Genomic DNA, 20,319 nt, shown 5'->3' with positions numbered 1-20,319 from the left:
GAATTCTAGGGAGTGGGTCTTTCATGTCTGCTAAGCCCGTCAATTCCTTAAAATATCTCCTTTGATACCTTATACTAGAAGTTTAGGAAGAAGTCTTGTAACAGTGAGACCACTGGTTTGATCCCCCATGATATGTAATATGTCTTCCAACAGCTTTGTGTTGTTAGAGTCTTTAAGTAAGATACTAAACTTCCACCAGCTTCCAGTTTTATACTTTTTGTTAGCCTGTCAAATAAATGCAAAAAAAAATACTAAATTACTTCAGGAGCTCCTACAGATGCATAGTACAGTGTTGTGATATTTTTAAGACTAGTACTTGAAAAAGATACAAAGTGTATCAATATTTCAGATTTTCCCCTGGAGTTGTCCTAACAAGCACATAGATTGGTTACTTAGGTTTTAATAGGCAGGGAAAATCCAGTCCCACTGGGGCTGTACTGTTTTCAGCAGTCAGTGTAGTGTCTTATATTTAAAACTGCTGTATTTATTATAGTAGATACACATGGAGAGGCAAGGCTAATACCAAAACCAACAACTTGAACATTGCACCTCTCCACCTTCTACCAGTTATAAATTCAGGGTCACGGGGAGAGGCTATCCGCAGCATAGGATAGGCCAATACATCCTAAACAGGTCATCAGTCTATCGCAGGGATAACAGAGAAACAGACAACTGTTGAAAATCACATTCACTCCTATGGCCAATTTAGAAATCCCAATTAACCTAACCCCATGCACATGTTTGGACTGTGGGAGGAAGCCAGTATACCCGGAGAGAACCCACTCGAGCACAGAGAGAACATGTAAAGTGTGGATTCCCAGAACCTCCTTCCTGTGAGGCAGCCATGCTAACCACTGCACCCTGGTGCTGCCCGTTGTGGATATTTTTAGATAACTCCCCAACTAAGCCTGAACATCTGTTTCAAAGTTTATTTTCATACTTAGTCAATGGCATCCACTGCTAATATGCTTTCGAGCATTCCACTCCAGTCTCGGCCTAAACCCCGGAAATTTTGGTATGCTGTAATTATCTCCAAGGTAGTCCTGCTAACTCCTAAAAAAATATTTTATTGGACAACCGAACAGATGACCAAAAAAAGAGCTTTGACGAGTTCAAACGCATGAAAACGCATCACTTAGCGGTGCTTAAGAGGGTTTTGACATGTCCCGGAAAGTAGAACATAACAGCCCAATTAGAGCTGAGTATGTAAATTAGATGTTTATGAGAGACAAGACTTATCCTGCCTCTTTAAGGCAAACAGTTAATTATGTGCGCTTCCCTTTAATGGAGTCTTCTCCCCATGGTCGAAGGCAAATGGGATCCAAAAGTCCCACCAAATGCTGATAAGACATGCCTTGTTGCTACACTGGATATTAAGAGCTCGAGATGTATTGAAATCGTTCAGTCTTTGTTTTCGTGTTTTTCGCTTGTTCTGAAAATTGGACTTGGCTGTGCATCCCAGTCTGTAATTACTCGACAAATGAAGCCAAAGCAATAACTATCAAACCGCTTTCCCAATGACTGCTTGTCACTCCGCTGCCGTCTATGAATTTCATACTCTCCTCTAGTGGAAAGCCAGGTAATTTGAGGTGTTAGCTCCAAAGCTTTCAACAAATGTTACCCCACCACCAATGAGCCTTTAAGCACGGAGAAGCTTTCAGAGGTGAGTGTGTCATTGTGAAGCAAGGTGTTCCCAGACAATGAGTAAAACAAGTCAGATTGTTCTGTTTCATTTTTTTTTCTTTTTCCCAGCTAGGAAAGTAATTTAAACACAGTGTTGACTGAAAGGGGCAGCGAGGCAGGGGGATTTGGAAAAAAAATGATTCAAATTAAGCAGCTGATACACAGAAACCCTACGCATAAACAAAGACAAATACCGGTTATAGGACTAAAAGGCTATTAATTTGCAGAAGGCGAGACACTAACTGTAATGCAACACTTAAACCACCGAAACTAATTAAAGAGAAGTACCATTAAGAGTATTTTTTTTCTAAAAAAAAACAAAAACAAAAGACCTAGTCAGTAGCCATTTTCTCTGCTTCTGAGTGTCTATAGCAATAGATGAAAGAGAGTAGAGGTATTTAAGGTCCATGAAACTCCCTGGAGTCCAGAAAGATGTCACTTCATCACAACTTGGGTTATTTCCCATTTGCGTGATGCTGGCCTTTTGAGCATCACAATGCGAATAGTCCGAGGCACTCATGCAAAAATGCAGACCATGCTCTCTCTGCCACACACATGCTCCCTCCGTCCCTTACAGACTTTATGATGTTCACTGTTCCCCCCACATGTGCTTTTTCCCCCCCCTCCCTCTCTCTTTTCCTCCCTTGCTTCCCGTTCTCCCCTCGCTCTCTGCCATCTTTTGTCCGGCATCTCTTCACGCTTGACCAGCCTTGCTGTGACTCTTGACTTCAAAGAGCTACTTCATTCATCAGTCACTCATCAGAAAGAGAGGGCCATTCAGCGCTGCGCTAAAAGAGAGGGAGGGGACGAGGAATGAGTGTATTAAAAAAAAAAAGAAAAAAAAAGAGTGTGCGTTTGGGGGGGGGGCGGGGGATAAGTGTATGAAAAGAGGGCACGAGAGAGAAAGGGGATCCGCTCTTGACCGCGGGAGACCTTGGGAGTCACAAAAGTAAAAAAAGGGACATGCTCCCACACATCCACACACCCATGCAGAGTCCCTGTCAGCACTTAAACAAACTGTCTCACACTTGTTTTCCATCCTGTTGGGTGTGTGCAGATGCCTCGTGCACATTTCCTTCCATCGTTTTCTGTCAATCTCTGTTTTCGCTCTCTTTTTTTTGTCTTGTCATTCTTTTCATTTGAGCCAGCGGTGCAGAGGGGGCGTCGAGTCCCGTTCCTTCTGTAATCCCCTCACTGCACCTGGGTATTTATTTTTTATTTTTTTCCAAATCTTTTCTACACGACCGCTCGCCACTATTTCTAAATCTGTATTTTCTGTATTTTCACTCCATTCGTGCTCACTGACATTCTCCCTCTTTTTTCCCATTCCTCTGTATTTTGAGGTGGCTGGCAAGCTAGTTTTCAGGTCAGTGGGAATTGCTATTGCCTCCCCTCTCAGTTGGAGTCTGGCTCACACTCGACTGCATACAAACACACTCGCACACACAGATATGCACACTTATTGTTCATCCTGCTCTTTTTTTCCCTTTTATAACTGGTTTATATGGACATGTGGTTCTGTGGCCTTGTACACACGGTTTCTTAACTTGTAAAGATTTCTTGTAGGTGCGCCAGGCGTCTTTCATCTACCTTCATGTCTTTTCATCATCCCGGCTTTTATTTGCGTTTCTCTCTCAAGTAATAAGTCACAACTGAAAGACTGTGACGCTCTGGGTGCCACAATCTGTTATTGTGGTCGTTCACTCTGTATGGAGAAGCGATTTCTTTATGACTCACCTTGTTTTTGTGTGGGCATGTACCGTATGTATCTAAACTCTTACCGAAGTTAACCTTTCATGCTCAACAAGCAGGTTTTAATGTTTTTACAAGAGGTAATTATGGTCTTATGTAAGGATGCCAGTGCCTGTTGAAGGACTTTTAAAAGTTTGAAAAGGCTTTTTGTTGTATAGAAAGTAAAAGTATATGCATACAGTGAACAGTAATGTCTTATTGTCATTATTATTATTATTTTTCGTGCACCCTGCAATTACTGTGTGCTGAGCGTAAGAGCCTAAAATAATATTTGACTGTTAAGATATTTTTTGAAGTAGTTATTTGATCGACAATTTTTTAAAAATTAAGATGCCGAAATATTTATTTGATTTGAACATGTATTATTTTTTATTATTGTTGGGTTTAAGTCAACCCTGCTGGTAAACAGAACCTGTTACTGAAAGCAACCATACAGATACCAGTGTACATTTTACTTGCAAGGGGAGCGTTGGAGAGCAGTGCTGCGACTCGCCAAGCAACTCCAACTGCTCTGCGTCTGCCTCACTCTTTTATTGACAACAGAGGTTACACATAATTCAGTTAACCACGTGACAGTTTTAAGCAGGCATATCTGAACAACATCAGTGTCTGTATTCTGTGTGTGTGGGTGTGTGTGTGTGTGTGTGTGTGTGTGTGTGTGTGTGTGTGTGTGTGTGTGTGTGTGTTTCCAGCTATACCATACATAGACATACGGCCTTTCAATGGACTTAAACTGTGTGTATGAGGTATGCAGAAAAGCAGAAGTAAGCGTCTTGCTAAACTATAAAAACAGGAACTTGCAATAGGTCGTATCTCAAATGACCATTTAAAGGTGTGAAGTCTTGCACTTTCATAGAACAGGACAGTCTGGTTTCTAAAGCTATAATGGAAATTATAACGTCGAGGCTGCTTCCGCTCATCTCATGGTACACAAGTGCACACAGACTTTTATCAGACCTAATAAGGATAAGATACTTTATCAGCATACAAATGATTATATATTTCTAAGCATGAATGATTATATGTTCCTAAACACAAATGACAATATAAAAAATATCAATTCCAACAATTATTAATATATTTTTTCCCATACAGCACTATTTAACTGTTTTTCTAAGGTGTTACGTAGGCACCCCTCACTATCTGGTGCTACTTGAGGCTTCACACTTTTTCTGATGGGTAGTTGCAAACAAGCTAGGTGGGAAAGGCCACAGTCAGTGTAAAAGATGGGTGTAGCATCCGCTACTTGTTTCTGAAGTGCTGTTTTGAAGCTTCAAGATGTTTCCGTTCGTATGTTGGGGTTCTGAAACCAGATCTGAGGAGCGAGGTGTAGCTCTGACGGTTATCCCGGATAATCTTCCTTTCTGAAACTGAGACTGAGTAAAAAAAAATGGAGTAAATGTTATCATAGACTGAACCCATAAACTGGTCAAGGAATTGTATACATAGGTCAAAATAGCATTTTAAGTCCTAAAGTCCAGATAGCATTTGTTTTAAAGTGCAGGTGTGCAATTTTGTTGTACATGTACAATGGCAATAAAGGTCTATTCTATTCTATTCTTAAACGAATTCTTAAACTAATTACACAAACTCCAGCCTTTACTTTTTTAAAGTTCCTGTGGCAGAAACTGTGGCTTTTGTGAATGGTCGCACCGATAAGCTGAATTCATTCAACGAATTTTTCACAGTTCAGTTTTTTGTTAAACACTGTAATATATGATAACAGCGCCAAGAACTAGCATGACTCAGCAGTACTTTGGGCTAAATGTAACAATAAAGGCAGTTTTAGTAAAAGGAAGTCATAGTAACCCAGCATATAACTACTCATTACACAGTCCTGTAGATGCTAACCTGCTGGGAAGAAAAACCTGCTGACGCTAGCCACACCATGCTAACTAGCGTGACATTGTGTGCAATTTTAAGCATAGTGGAAAGCACCACACATTTTAAACAAAATTGAAATATATTTTAGTTACTAAGGATTAATAGTTTCAAATAGCTGACAGTTTGTAGGAACAGTACTTAACATCAGCCGTTGAGTGTGGGTTTTCTTTTAGACTGAATGGTTAGTCTTGCTTTTTTTTCCTTTTTTTTTAATCTTGTGTTCATATCTTGGGTCACTATTATTGCGAGGTACATTCTTAATCTGTTTCATCTTAAATTATCAGACAAGACTCACTCTAAGCAGTGATCCTCTTCCTGTTTCAGCTTGGCTGTTTGTTGCTACATTTAGCAACTTTGCAGACATTTAGTAGTTTTTTTTCCCCTTCTCCTGTCAACCAACTGCTGTTCAGCAACGAAGGTCCTTCTGCAGGAAAATGTCTCCTTCTGCCCCGTTCAGCAAGTTGGAGAGCAGCATGCACTGAGGAGAATGAAAAAAGAAATTCTGCTGCTTTTGGATCATTTTACTGGCAACGTCTGAAGCCCAACAAACGATATTCGAGACAGCCCTAAGTGTAACTTGTGTTTTTTGTTTGTTTTTTGTACCAAATTTTATTTCCTTCAAAATATTCAAACATCAAAGCTTTCCTCAAATACATTTTACGTTCATTTTATCAAAGCTCATTCTTAAAAAAAGAAAAAACCTTTATTCTCGACTGAAGTGCTACAATGAGATAGATGCTTTAAAACAGCTTGTCGTTGCCTATAATAGTAGGATAGGATATTATTTCATAGAAATGAAAGATTTCAGAGTTTTATTATAATTGAATTCACTTCAAATGTACTTTTCTTAACGCCAAAAAGAGATTTTAATTGAGATTAGAGGCAAAAATGTGAAATTAGTAGATAAACAGTGCTGTTCATGCCAAAGCAGCTCTTTCTGGCATTGTTTTAGCTCTGTTTGGTAGTAGTAACGATGCATTGGGCTGTGTTTTTAATATTCTACCATTCTTGTGTGTAAATGGGGACAAACAAAACATAAATTTGTAGCTTTAAGCAACACAGAAGCCCCCGTTAAAGGCATTCAACTAATTAACCGCCTGAACGAGCCTGGGAAGCTTCAAAAATATTGACATGTTGTTTTTGTCGCTGCATTTTAAAAAGTGAGGGAATGAAAGCAAAGAAGAGAAATTGCGCCCGCTGAGAATCCGTCAAAAAATTGGCAGGAGAGTTGACGTGTCCGCAGACCGCAGTGTTTGGATTTTAAAAGTCAAATACCGTGTCCGTGTGCAGTCTTCATGAGCTGAACTTCACTCTAGCAGACACACACACAAGCTGCTGGGTGCTGCTCTGCACCAACGGCCACAAAAAGCCTGGAGAGAGCAGGTGTAGAGACGAACATGAGTCACAGGTCTTAATAAAGCAGAAAAGGTGCAGAATAGTTAATGAAACACCTAGTCATTTTCCCGTTTTTGTTACTCTCGCTGCCAGAGTGATAAAATGTGTTTCTGCTTTTGTGAACGTATATAAAAATATATCTGTATTTTTAAGTATTCATCTATATAAGTCTGCGTGTAAATTATGTACACAAACTCTGGCCCTATGGGGCTAGTCGGGCAAGTTCTTGTAAGCCTGGTAGCTGAGAAACAGACCTGCCAGGACATGCCGGCACACATGCACACTCTTGCTAAAACATTAAAACACCCATAGGAGAAAATGGATATGAAGGGAGAAAGAAGCTTAATAAAAGCGCCACGATGAAGGAAATTGGAGGGGTGGGATAATTGTGTTTGAGTAGGCAAACAGAAAGAAAAGCCTGGGAGAGATGATGGAGGTTTTTCTTTAAAAAAAAAAAAAAAAAAAAAAAGTAAAAGAGAGAAACAGAAAGGAAGAAGGTGAGGGGAAACTATCTCGTCGCCCCTCCTAACCTGATGGAATGTTAATCAGTGTAAAGAGGTCAGCCCTTGCGGCGTTTTGTGTGTCTGTGTGAGAGTGTGTGACGAGGTGAAAAGGTCAGACATGGGTGTACTGGCTCTTTGGAGCCTCATCTTAAAGTCCTTGAAGTGAACAACTTTACACAGGGGTCCGTTACGACTTTCTTCACAACACAGTCACAAATTATAGATAAACACCAGATGATGATCCATCAGTTTTGACAGATTTAGAAAAGTGGCCTCAGATATCTGTCGACTGTGTTTTTATCTATTAAATATTAAAAATCTATTGCACTTAGCGTCTTTTCAGCTTCTCTTCCTTCAGTCACTGTTTTGTAAGTGCAGCCGTCAGCCTTTATGAGCAGCTTTTACCTGCCTGCTTTTTTTTTTTCATTCCCAGAAAGGGAATTGTGCTGCCAATGGGTTAGATCTACAGGTCGGACCCACAGGATTGTAGATCATTAAACAGCCACAGAGCCATAATGTGTCGTCCACAGAAAAGATTTAAAACATGTTGTGCATTTCCTCTTCTTATTAAAGAAGTCTGTGGAAGATTATTTCAGGGCAGCGATCGCCTTGGGGTGAGAGAAAAGGCTTTTGCGATATTGACAAAAACATCATAGACCCCCCCCCCCCCCCCCCCTTCTGAATTGTGCACATTGGCGTTTCAACAAAGTGAATGAAAATTCCACTGCTTAAAAATAAACACAATGCATAAATAAAAATTGCAGCTGTGAGACTAAGATGCTTTTGTTATAAATGAACTAAAGGATTTTCTCCTACATGAGTCTTTTTTTGGTGGGTAAAAAAAATTCTTCACAGCAATAAATTAAGTTGTGTAGGAAACTGCCTGAAATAGTCTTTGATGTAAAAAGAAAAAAAGAAGGAAACACAGTCTTAGATTGGTTAAAATGGCAGGAGTTAGCATTGTACTAGCTGTACTACATATGATTTTATCCTATGAAGAAACCCATTGAGAGAGATTTGAAGATTGTATGTTCAGTTTTACATTAAACATACGAAATAATCAGTATTTTATTTTAACCAGATTTTTTTCTTGCAAATTATCTGTAGTAATTGTTCTTGTGTAAAAGATCCACTTTTAGTCTTCTCTCACTAACTTATTTGACACATCTTAAAGCAATTTGTGGATTTGTTCTGTCACTAATTGAATCTGGAGTAGCAGTTTGTGTCTGTATGTCTCAGCTGAGGTCATTTTTACAACTAAATCAGTCGAAGTAGCTGAGAGTGCTTTTCAGTTTAGTGGGTCGTATAAGAAATCGGGCCGTGTAATTTCACTTGGGAACAAAACAATCAGACCAGGAACTCGTCGAGAGGGCGTGCTGCTCGTCGACTCTAAAGAGATTCTGATCTTACTGGCGTCTAACTCTGTTACATAAACATGGAGTGGCACGGAAGAAATTGTAAGATTTCCAGAAAAGCATTCATGACGGTTCAATCGGTCCTTGTGTTGAGAATTCAAATGAAATAGGATGACTCGTTTATTCGCAGTCTCATTTTGTAAATAGTGATGTGATCCTTAGTTGTACATTGCGACCACATCAGGATATGTTTCTAAGGGGAATTTGGTAATGTAGTGTAGTGATCCACATCTGCAGCATATGCGTCATGTTTGTTTAGCTGTTAAGGAAGTCCTCTCCAACTGGAGATTAATGGCTAACAAAGAAACAAGGGCCATTGGGGGAAAAGCGTTTCCTTTTGGAATTAGTTTAATCAGTAACTGTACAAAGTCAAGGTGGTGACATGGATGTGATGAAACCTGATGAGGCAAGAAACACTGGTTTAGTTAAAGTGGTAAAAACTAAATAGGGTAGTTCTTAAACAGTGCTTTTCTACTCTACTGGAGCACTCAGAGCGCTTTATACACACCTATTCATACAAGCCCTCTGTTCAAGCCTCACTGCATTCTATTCATTCACACACAGTTGTACTCTGGTGAATGTATCAGTTTCGTGCCCAAGGATACTTTGGCATGCTGAATGGAGCAGCCATGGATTGAACTACGAACCTTCCAGTTGGATGACCTACTCTACCTCCTGAGCCCAATAAAGCTATAAAGCAAAGCAAACTTTAATTTTTTCTCATAGTGTTTAGCTGCTTTATCCAACCTGTCACCAGTTTTGTGTTGAAAATTGATTTCATAGTGCAGGTTCCATGCACATCTGCATTGGCTTCACTTTTCAAACCCGGAAGCTACGTCGATTTTTCATACGCTCTGCACTTGTCACAGTAGGGAAAGCACAGATGTATTAATGATGGATCCATACCACATACAGGAAAGCCCTGTAGACGGATTCACTGTTATGGCTTACTGGGACACTTAACAGACCTGAGTCATCGTTAGTACCTGTGCTTTCCCCACTGTGACAAGTCGAACTATCTGCTGTGCTGCTAAAAAGGTCTATAATAGCGTACTAATAGCGTAGTAATACAAGACATTACGCTAAAGTCGTCATTATTATCCTAGATGAGATCAGTCATTTTAGCTAAAGAGTCCACTTGCAGACACAGATGTAAAATAAAGCGCGTATTCAATCGGCAAGAGAGGAATAACAGGGAAACCAGGATGTATTTTACCAACTTTCTTTGCAAGGAGGATGGATTATACTGGGTGGCCGTGGCGGGAGTTACCTTATATTAGGTAGGGACTCAGTGTTTTGTTCTGGTAACTGGTGAATTATTGTTAGCCTGTTGATAGATACTTGTTAAACAGAGGTGCACATAAGAACATTAGCTCGTCTTTATTCTGCCGGTTCCCCAAATTATGCATCTAACAGAAAATAGGCATCATAGATGAAATTGATTTAATTCCCTGGGGTTCAGTAACTTTTTCTTTTGTTTGTTTGGCGTTCAAGTGCATTTTGCTGTCTGTAATGGAAATGGGAGAATGCTACCAGCACTTTCATTGCTTTCCCTTTTAGGTGGATTTATTTTAATACATGTTTTTAGATAAGCTATTAGTGTGCCCAGAGCTGTTGTTGTATAAATGATAGAAAATTTGGCTAAAACTATTAAAAAAAATAAATAAATAAGCCAAGATGGAATAAAAGATGAGGAAAAGGAAATGCCTTATTAGCGCTTTGAATCCTCGTGTCTCCGACTGTCACTGTATTGGGGTTACAGCATGTCATTCGTTCCCCACTCTTGTACCCAGTGATCTCTGCGTGCGTTAGCGTGGTAGTAACGTGGCATCTCCATCCATTACTGCATATGTATGACCACAGACACGAAGGCTGTCAGCTTCGCCACGCTTCGTTTTAATTAACTCAACTCTGAGGCGAAAGTGACTGTCGCGTGTTCGCATGAAGCAAGACGTTCGCATATGGTGTCTGACATGCTGCGGATATGTTGAAAGGAATGGGCGTCCCCTACATCCTGATCTTTCGCCTCTCTCTCTTGGTGTGTAATCACATGTCTATATGCTTATCTATCAGGTGATTTTCTCTATTTTTCTTTCTGTCTGTTCTTATCTTAACCGCTCACTCCATCATCTCTTCCTCTCGCCCTGCTCCTCTTCTCCCTCTTCCTTTCCTCAGAAGCCGACAGCTGCCATCAGGCTTATTTCAGGCACTGGCACACACACACACACACACACAGGCACACACACACACACGCATCATCGCCTGCTCCCTCTTCTGTTTTCACACTTTCTCTCCATTTGTCACCATCTATCCTAATTTCGCCGTCCTTCTGTTTAACTCCATCTGAACATACCTGCTTGTGAGCGAGCGCCTGTGTCCGAGTTGGACCGTCTTCTGAAGCTTTGGCCAACGCCAGCAGAAGAACTGGAGGAAGACCAAAGCAAACTGGCTCCTCTGCTACTACTTCCTTCCTCCCTTCTACCTTCCTCCTCCCCACCACCCGCTTTTCTACCTGTCCATCTGGTTGCCAGCTCCAGGGAGGAGATTTCTCACCATGTTTGTGTGTTTGTCCCCCCAGCGTCAGCCTCTTTGGGCACGCATCTCTCATTCATTTATAATGAGGTGTCAAGCCTTCCTGTCCCCGTGGCTGCACAGGCTCCCTGCTTTTGGCACACTCTAAGTCATGTCTCTATGTCTACTTGTCCATCTCACTCTGTCTCTTTCCAATTTATGCATCTGTCTACCTGTCGGTTTGCCGCCCTGCCTGTCACTCCTTTTGTCAAATAAATAGGTCACCCACCTATCACTTTGTCCCTCCAACTGGCCTTCCTACCTGTCTATCTTTCTGTGCCGCTCTGCCGCTCGGGGTGTTCATTTTTTTCCTCACTTGTCAGCGTGTCAGATTAATTCTTCTGCGTCCTATAAATGAGCCAAGGAGTGGCATTTTGAACTATTGATTTCAGACTGTGTGATTGCTATGGGGATTTTCTGTGGTTCACTCACTGTTGACACAGTGTCACTGTGTTAGGACACTTTGTTCCACCTTTATGTCAGCACAAGTCATTATTTACCACTCTCTCTTTTGTTTTTTGTGTTTTTCTTCCATGGCTCCTCCTCCTCCTCCACGTGGCCTCTTCCTGAGCAGGTAAGACCTTTTCATCTGACCTCTTTTGTGTGTTTATGTAAATCAGATCAGTTGTCACAAGACTCAAAGTTGCATCGCGCGAGTTTGCTAATCAAACAATTTGCACTGCCCTTGTGGCTTTACTCACTCTCACACACACACACACACACACACACACACACACACACACACACACACACGATCTCTTGTCCCCGAGCACGCAGACACAGACCCACTTTGTTCTTCACACATGCGTTTACAATCGCAGGTCACACTCACACACACAAGGTCCACGTGTGTTGATTTACTAAACTTGTTAAATGTTAACTCGACTTTGAAGTGCTGAAGGTCTTTGCGTCTGTGTTTGTTCTCCTTCGCGGTGTGTTTGTGCGTGCACGAGTGCGTGCGTGTCATCATGTTGGGACGTTTCGGCTCTCCCAAATGGGATTGGCCCTTTTCCTTTCTTCCATTCACACAGCCTGTGGGACCCGTTTGTATTTGTGTGATTTCTTTATAAGTGTGAACATTGTGTAGTCTGCGCGCGTAAGTGTGCGCGCTGCTGTCTCATCACCTGCAGGATGTTGTTTTCCCTGAGCTGTCTCTTGTGATCTCTCTCGCCTCTGAAGCACCTCTTCTCTAATTTCCCATCGTTCTGTATTCTCCCCATTCTCTTTTCAGTTTTCTTTTTTTTTTTTCCCTCAGCCCTCCTCTTTCTCCGGTCCCTTATCTCTTCTTTGCAGCCAAACCCAGCCCAGAAACAGCACCTGTGCGGACCTCTGTGAGAGTGTGTGTGTGTGTGTTGCTCTGGTGCACTCTAGTGTAGTCGGCAAAGGTGTTTCTCCACGTTCCACCGCTCACTCGTCTCTTGTGTCCAATTCATTTTCTTTTGTCTCTCTCTCACTCTCTCCCCACCTTTCCCCTGGTCTTCAGTCTTACAACCAAAAGTCTAGCTGAGCACCTCACTTCAGTGTGTGTGTGTGTGTGTGTGTGTGTGTGTGTGTGTGTGTGTGTGTGTGTGTGTGTGTGTGTGTGTCCTTGGTCACTGGTGCATCAGGCAGCACTGCAGTATTTTCTTCTTTGGTAAAAAGAAAATCACCAAGCTTTGCTTCATCCTCTTCTTTTTTTTTTTTTTTTTTTTTTTTTTTTTTTTTTTCTATTTCTCAGTTTTTGGGGTATTTTTTTTTATTTTTATAACTAACCAGAAGGCCAACAAAAACAGCCAAAACAAAGTAGCTTCCATCACAAATACGCCAGCCTGTAGAGTCTGTTGCTTCGCTCCCCGGGCTGGCAATCAGAACACAGGCTCAGAGATATTTAATTGTCTCGGCATGTGGAGTTTGTAAAAGAACAGTCGGTGATGGGAGCAGTGGAGACTTTTGGGGAGGGGGTGGTGCTGGACTCTCCTCCGCTGATATTTGTCAGAAGCTTTTTTTTTTCTCTCTCTCTCTTAGTCTTATTTTCTGTTATTTTTTATTTTTTTTCTTCTTGCCTTGTTCTGTACCTACTGTACGCCCGCAGGGAAGCAGAAGAAAGGATGACCCAGATAGGGGGTGGGGAAGAGAAGGATTGAGGAGGAACAGAGGCTGCGCTGAGGTAAAAAAGTGATATTGAGAGAAAAGAAAGGGGAGGGGTGTGACAGTCGAGAAATTAACTGGCGACACCTGCTTCGTGTCATCGCTCCGTCGAAACAGGCGCTTTTATTCGTCTCCCTCGTCTCTCTCCTCAATCTGGTTTTATTTTTCTGTGTTTTCCACATTTCTTTTTTTTATTTCTGGCGCCCGTGAACCAAAAAGGCGAGGGAATAGGAGGGGACAGACAGGAACATGTCAAGCTGGGAGGGAGGGTGCGAGGCAGAAGTCCCGTGCGCATCTGTTCTTCAGTTCGTGTGTGTGCGTGCGCCTCAGCGTGTGTGTTCGCGAGCATGTCTGAGAGTGTGTGTGCGAGCTTTTGAAGAGTTACTCTCAAACAGCATTATTAACTCATCCGGGTTTTGCATGAGTTGCCTCCCATTCCCAGACAATGCGCTCACACACACACACGCACACTGTCTCTCACACACACACACAGTGCAGTGAGTTTTGACAGCTCCCCAGGCTCCTATCCTGGAAAGGCGAGACAGGAGAGCAGTGGAGCATGATGGGATGGTAGAAGACCCGGACGTTCATCTCTGAGCCCCCCAGCCCAGTTAATACTTAATGTCCCAGCATGCACACACACACACACACACACACACTAACATACCGGTATTTGTAGTACGTAGAGCTAGAAAATCATAAACACATGCACACACACACACAAGACGTAGGCATGCTTTTACACACATATATAACCTCTCACATACGTGCACACAAACACACACAGGCTCACAGTATATAAAATATTCAAGACCCCATGAAATAATGATGACCATTGATGGAATGAAACTTGCTAATTTAACCAGGACTCTCTCCTCTCTCCTTTGTTCGAAGGACAACAGACAGTAACTTGGGACTTGGATGCACACACACACGCACACACACCTTCACAGAGTTAATCACAGCAAGAGAGCTGAAGTGACAGGGCATGGGTTCCACTGGGACAGTTTCTGAACAAAAGTGCGACGTCTGCGTGCGTGCGCGAGGGTGCACATGTTCACTCGGCTCATATCATAGCGGATGCATGTGAATTTTACAGTGGTTTGATTGTTAAGTGTGTATACGTGGAGTGTGTAAGTAGGGCAGCTGTCCCTTTTCCTTCGGTGCAACAGCTTCAGCAGTGAGTGGGAAGTGCGACAGTATTGCTATAATGATTAATAATGCTGGCTGCTGTTTGTAGCATTGAGATAGAAGTTTGGTAATCAGTTAATTAAATCAGCTAATTAAATCAGTGTTTGGAGGCGAGCGTGTTTTTCACATTTTGCTTTTCTGAATGGTTGCAAACAGTGGGAGGGAGATGGAGGAGAAGCACAAACGGAGAGGAGGAGAATATGAGGGCCTGTTGAAAGCTGGACATCTTAGACGATAAGGCCACGGCGCGGTATGAGTGTGCGTCCAGGGCGGTCAGTCTGGGGGCGTGTGCGTTCATGCGCAAGTGTGTTCACGTGTGTTTACTGAAGGGAGTTCATGAACGTGTGTGGCCATGAGTATTTACAGCGTGTAAGTAAATACACTCGCTCATTCACATGTGGGTGTTTTTCAGAGAGCATTATTAGCTCATCTGGATTTCGCTCTCCTCTGTGTGTTTAACTTAAACAGTTTCCAACAGCAACAACTTCACATTCACCGAGAGGCAAATTGTGTGTGCACGGTGCACATTTTCCACTGATGTCAGCACTTGGACGCGGAGTCACCTTATAGTGAAAGTTGTTACAATGAAATGCTTTCCCTTATAACAACCTCCGTTTACGCGGTGTTACCTGCCACCAATTGTGCTCTTTTTCTGGGTTAAGCTGTCAGATAACGGCAGAGGTGAAATGAAATGTTTCCTCTTATATTCATGAATTCTAATTTAGACAGTTGCTTGAGCAGCGGCGCGATTTGAATCACAGTAAACTTCACATTTGCGACTACATTCAAAACACAGTTAAGAGCTTTACAAAACAGCGAGGAAGGGAAGCCATTAAGAATAATAGTATAATGAGATGGAACTGCTTGACGCGAATTAAAAGCACGACTGAGGGAAAAGAATATGCAAGGACGCAGCCGGAATCAGACTGAAACAAAATAATGTGGAAGCTCGCCTCTAAGAGTGCAAAATGGTTCCGAAGTTGGGGTTGATTTTCTTTGCCTCAGCTCCTCAGGCACTGTGCTTAAAGGCCTCAGAGCCCACTCCACACCCAGGCCCCCACCGTTTATTGCTTGGTGCAGTGCCTGCAACCTGCAGCACATAAAAGCTAAGATAGAATTTGTGTCAGCACTGCTCTGTGATTCTAGTCGTGGTGACGCTGGGGTGTTTGATGTTGCAGAGAAGAGGAGGAAGCATTTGTTTGAGCCTCACCCTGTTGGTGCATACGTGACTGTTGGGGATAGTTTGGTTCACCAATGTGGACGATCCCCTGCCGCCCAGCAGATTGACACCCCAGATCTCTGTTTGTGGCGCCCTTTAATCTGTCTCCTGCGTCTTACCATAATCCCTCCCCTGCCAACCTGCGCTGACAGGTGGAGGTTGCGTTGGGGTGTCCTTGACCTCCACTGCATGGTGGGTTGGCGAGGGACTGGATTAGACCAGATCAGGCCCTGCTCACTCTGTGCTTACGTGTTTCTGGGAGCCGGAAAGAGCTACAGGTAGCAGAAAGGCTTTTGGGGGATTTTTATTTTTCCAACAGCGAGTGCAATGAATCTCAGTTGAGTCAATATGTACTGTAGTATATTTTGCTGCAGCAAATGTTAACACTGTTAAGGGATAAATGCTGAACTGAGTTTTATCCCGCGTATCGGTCGGTGTGTTGCTTATGTTTTTTTCCAAACTCTTTTAGCGAGAAGTGAAAATCTGGCAGTTAATAATCGACTGTAAGTAACAGGGGTGGGAATCAGTCAGTCAAGAGCAGTGGTATCAAGGTACATTCCCACAAATGATCACAGTACAAGCACCACTACAAATACCAGTTTCCATGCCACGTTCCTCCAATAACAACGGATAAAATAATAAACAACAGAACCTATTGGTGTTTAGGCCCTAATAACACATGAGAACACAATAAATAGCAGGCTGGCTGTAATGAACATAAAAGATATGTTCATCTAGGAGGTGATACTCAAGTAAAAGAAAGGTGTTCCAGTCCTTGTTAAAGTGTTCAAATAACTCTATGAGGACATCTGTAATGGCAAAACATGAATCTAATGCTTTGTAAGATCCTATCATGCTCTTTTAAGACTGTTTCCTGGCAGAGACTTCTGTCTTCCTGTCAGTTTCAGTCTGCTGACAGTAAGCAGAGTAATGTAATGCAGCAGTCGTCTGAGGCCAGGCTCGCTGGAATAACACAGCGCAGGTAAAAGCAAATTAAAACGTCATGTTTGCTCTCACTGACCACCTCGCTGAGACAAATCCGCGTAAGCTGTTTTTTTTTATACTATATGAAAGTGAATGGCGGCTAACCGTTTCTCCTTTAAGGTGAGAAAATGAGCCCATATTTCATCTATGCTGACTGTGTTTATATGCTAGCAGAGACGAGATGGGGGGAACATGGTGGTGATTTGCTAAACACCAGCATTATCCTTGCTTGGAAAGCCCTGCGGGTCAGAATAGATAAATCCGTGAGGCTCAGGTTTTATCTGTGGAGGCACGCTCACTCATATCGAGTGGTTCGTGTTGATGCTGAATAGAAGAGACAACAAAACTGATAAATGGAATAACAAATCTATAAACGGAGGATAATGTGGCAAATTTTTTTTTTCTTTTTTTTTAACAACACTGCAGCTTTTCATAGAAAAGTCCTGTCCTGCCCAACATGAAATTTGATTAGCTGTCCCAGCTGAATGCTGAAAGGATGACCAGTGGAGCACAGAGAGGAAGCCGACAAATTCCTTTATATACGTTTGGGAGTGTTGCTAGGAGGAGGGACGCGGATAAAATAATAAACAACACATTATTACACCATCTTAGACTTCTCTGTCAATTAAGAGTCTACGGGGATGTTTGTTCGAAGTTACTTGTGTGGAAGAGGAGAAAATGAGTCTGCACATGATGCACAGGAGCAAACCTGCTTTTCATTTTCTGTTTGAAAGCACTCAGCCACAATAGGACACAAGCCTCCCCCCTTCTTACAGATGTAAGTAATAACCGTCATTTTCATCGTCAGATAATCGAGCCGGTTGTTTCCTCCAACAGTAAAACTTTGGAGCTGTAAATGTGAGAAAAATCCATAGCAATTTACTCAAATTCTAGATATTTAGGTCTTGCGTCATTTGAAAAGTTCTAAACCAAAACGATTAATGAACAGAGAAAATAAAATAATGATTTTTTTTATGATAATCTAGTAGCTAATATGTGTATAATGCTGAATGTGTAATGTAATGGTTAATAAATTAATTGCCTAATAGTTTGAGGTTGCGGACTAATGAGAGAGGTTTGCACTGGCTCGTCAGTTATATCTGTATACTAGCTAGGGCCTTTATTTTCCCAGTCTTTACACACTAAACGTGAATCCAAAACACAGAGGAGATAAATAAATCCTGCCCTGTCCTATACAGAGGCTATCCAGTAAAGCTTAAATGCCCACTCACATAATAAATGGGAAGACTGTCCTCCAGCTGGAAGGTCTGTTTCCATATTCCCCTGGGAAAGCAAGCACCGATGTGGCTGGGGTGTCCTTGTGTGAAGCACTTTGAGACCCTCCAGGTACCTGTTGGTATCACACATCACAGCATTTCTGTGTTAAGGCCGTACCTGGCAGCCCCTCAGTTGCCCCTGGAGAATTGTGAATACCCTAATAATCACATAATGGATGCCGGTGGCTTAAAGGCTCCAGGCTGCGCGATAGTTTTGAGCTTTTTAAAATGTTTCCTGCAGGGGTGATTAGCAATGTGGCCATCCAGTGTAGACAAGCGAGCCGGAATTCTCAGACGAAATGTCTGCTGCTAGAGCCGAGGTGTCCTTGCAGCTCGGTGATTGATTCGAATTTGAATTATGTTGCTCTCTTCCATTTCCCAACAGAGTCCTTGCTGACATCAGCTCCCCATTAATGAAGCAAAAAAAACGTCTCACCAAAATGAATCTCCGAGCAGCTATTTCCTCTCGCCAGACTGTCTCCCCCCCCCTTTAAATACTCTTCAATAATTTTTTTCTTTCTAGGACAAGATAAGAATTTAATTTATTTAGTTTAATTCCAATTAGGTAGATTTTTGGGGGCTCGAATGAGGCCTTAACACTTGTGCACATTTCCCAACACAGGTTAATATCAGAGCGCAGCTGTCCGGCCCAGTCAGGCATAAACTGGTCTTCAGCCTGCCAGCTTCCTATTGCAAAGTCCATGTGATGTTCTGTTGTGCTGATGTGCAAACCGGCAAATATTCCAGTGGATTTACCGCTTGCGAGTAGGCGTCATGTGTGTTCCCTCCTGCACCAGCAGTGTGGGCAGCATTATTTCTTGCTGTGTGCTATATGTGAGAATAGAAACAGACAGAAATATCCCATCCTGATACTCTTGAAATTGTTCCAAGTTCATGTGTGAACATGTCTAAACTGGAATACATCATATTAGGTCTCTTTGTTTTTTTGTTGGGGTTTTTTTCTGTCCCCCAAACTGGGAAAAACAAAACACTGAATCCTGCCTTGAAAATTGAGTCTGAGGCTTTTTATTGTGTAGGTGATTGAAATCCCGTTTGATCGATTACAATAATCACCACCGAAGCCATTTGGAGCCGAAAAGGTGCTTTTACATCACAGTCACCCATCTATTTTTCCAGCTGACCTCTTTCCACTACAGGCCTAGTTCCAGTCAGATGGGTATGGATCTGTTGTCAATGGCATCCTGTAGTTTTCTGCCTGTGGTCACTTCTTCTTATCCCCACAGTCAGACTGTCCACCACACGTACTTCGTGCGCTCACGTGTGACGTTTCGAGGAACAATCGATTCAATCACTTTGAGATTTTCTCAGAATGTGAAGACTTCACACTATGTGAGTATTGATGTGATTTGAGTGTCAAAGAAAAGTTTTCAGCAGCACAGCTTTTTTTTTTTTTTTTACAATTGATTAGAAAGATTTGTTTTCGTCGTGTTTTTTAAGCCCTAGTTTGATATTTTATTTTGCCTTGACAGTGACCGTGCAAATGGAGCCTTAATTCAGTAGTGTCTCTATTAAATCTCACATGAAATAAATTCACCGTCATAACTACCATCTGTACTTCTTGGTAATATATTAGAAGATCTCTTAGCTGTGAGCAGTCGGCGAACAACTCTAAAAGTTGGCAGCAGTTGATAAAGCCGGAGTTTTGTACTAGGGTATTTAAAAAAAAAAAAAAAAAAAAAAAAAAAACATGCTTGAAATAGTCTCAGAAATATCTAAAGGTTGCCCAGTTTTTAACCATATTAGTGTATGTATTTTTGAACTGCTGCTGTATATTCTGTGCACCATGAAGTTGATTTGCTCATTTGGAAGTTGAAGCGAAATTAGATTTTACTTTACCCGTATCACAAGGAAGTCATAAGCAGACAGTCTTCCCCGTTGTCATTGGATAGGTGCTGATTTTTCTATCGGCGCTGGTTTCAAATTTCACCGACATTATTGTCAAAGACAAAATACACCTTCGGGTGGCTTTTTTTCCCCTTTTTTCCCTCAGTAGCTGCTTCCTTAACCTAAAATGTTTGCATTCCTGCAAATGTCAGTGTGTCAAGCTTCAAAATAATAGAGCACGCTGTGATGTGGTACTGTTTGATATAAGATACAGCTGTGAGTTTGTTTCTTGTGAACAGCTGTGAATGCCTGTGATGTATGTCTTTAACTTCTTTACAGATCTTTTTTTTTTTTACTGCTGCCAGGAGCTGATTGAACATGGGAGGAGAATAGGAAGGGGGGGTGAGATTAGAAACCTACAGTAGAATTGTAATTCTCTTCATCTAATGGCCTACAGTAGAGTCAGGGTAATG

The 20,319-nt window shown here is 42.0% G+C and overlaps 1 protein-coding gene across 1 annotated transcript in view; it reads left to right on the top strand.

The window, feature by feature from the left end:
* hs6st1a (heparan sulfate 6-O-sulfotransferase 1a) overlaps positions 1 to 20,319 on the top strand; it is a 61,064-nt gene that overhangs the window by 11,344 nt on the left and 29,401 nt on the right. The gene's annotated exons all lie outside the window — the stretch shown is intronic.

This window comes from Pelmatolapia mariae, linkage group LG16_19 (assembly GCF_036321145.2).
Source record: "Pelmatolapia mariae isolate MD_Pm_ZW linkage group LG16_19, Pm_UMD_F_2, whole genome shotgun sequence".
Taxonomy (NCBI): Eukaryota; Metazoa; Chordata; class Actinopteri; order Cichliformes; family Cichlidae; genus Pelmatolapia; species Pelmatolapia mariae.
This window is presented reverse-complemented; position numbering and strand designations above follow the sequence as displayed.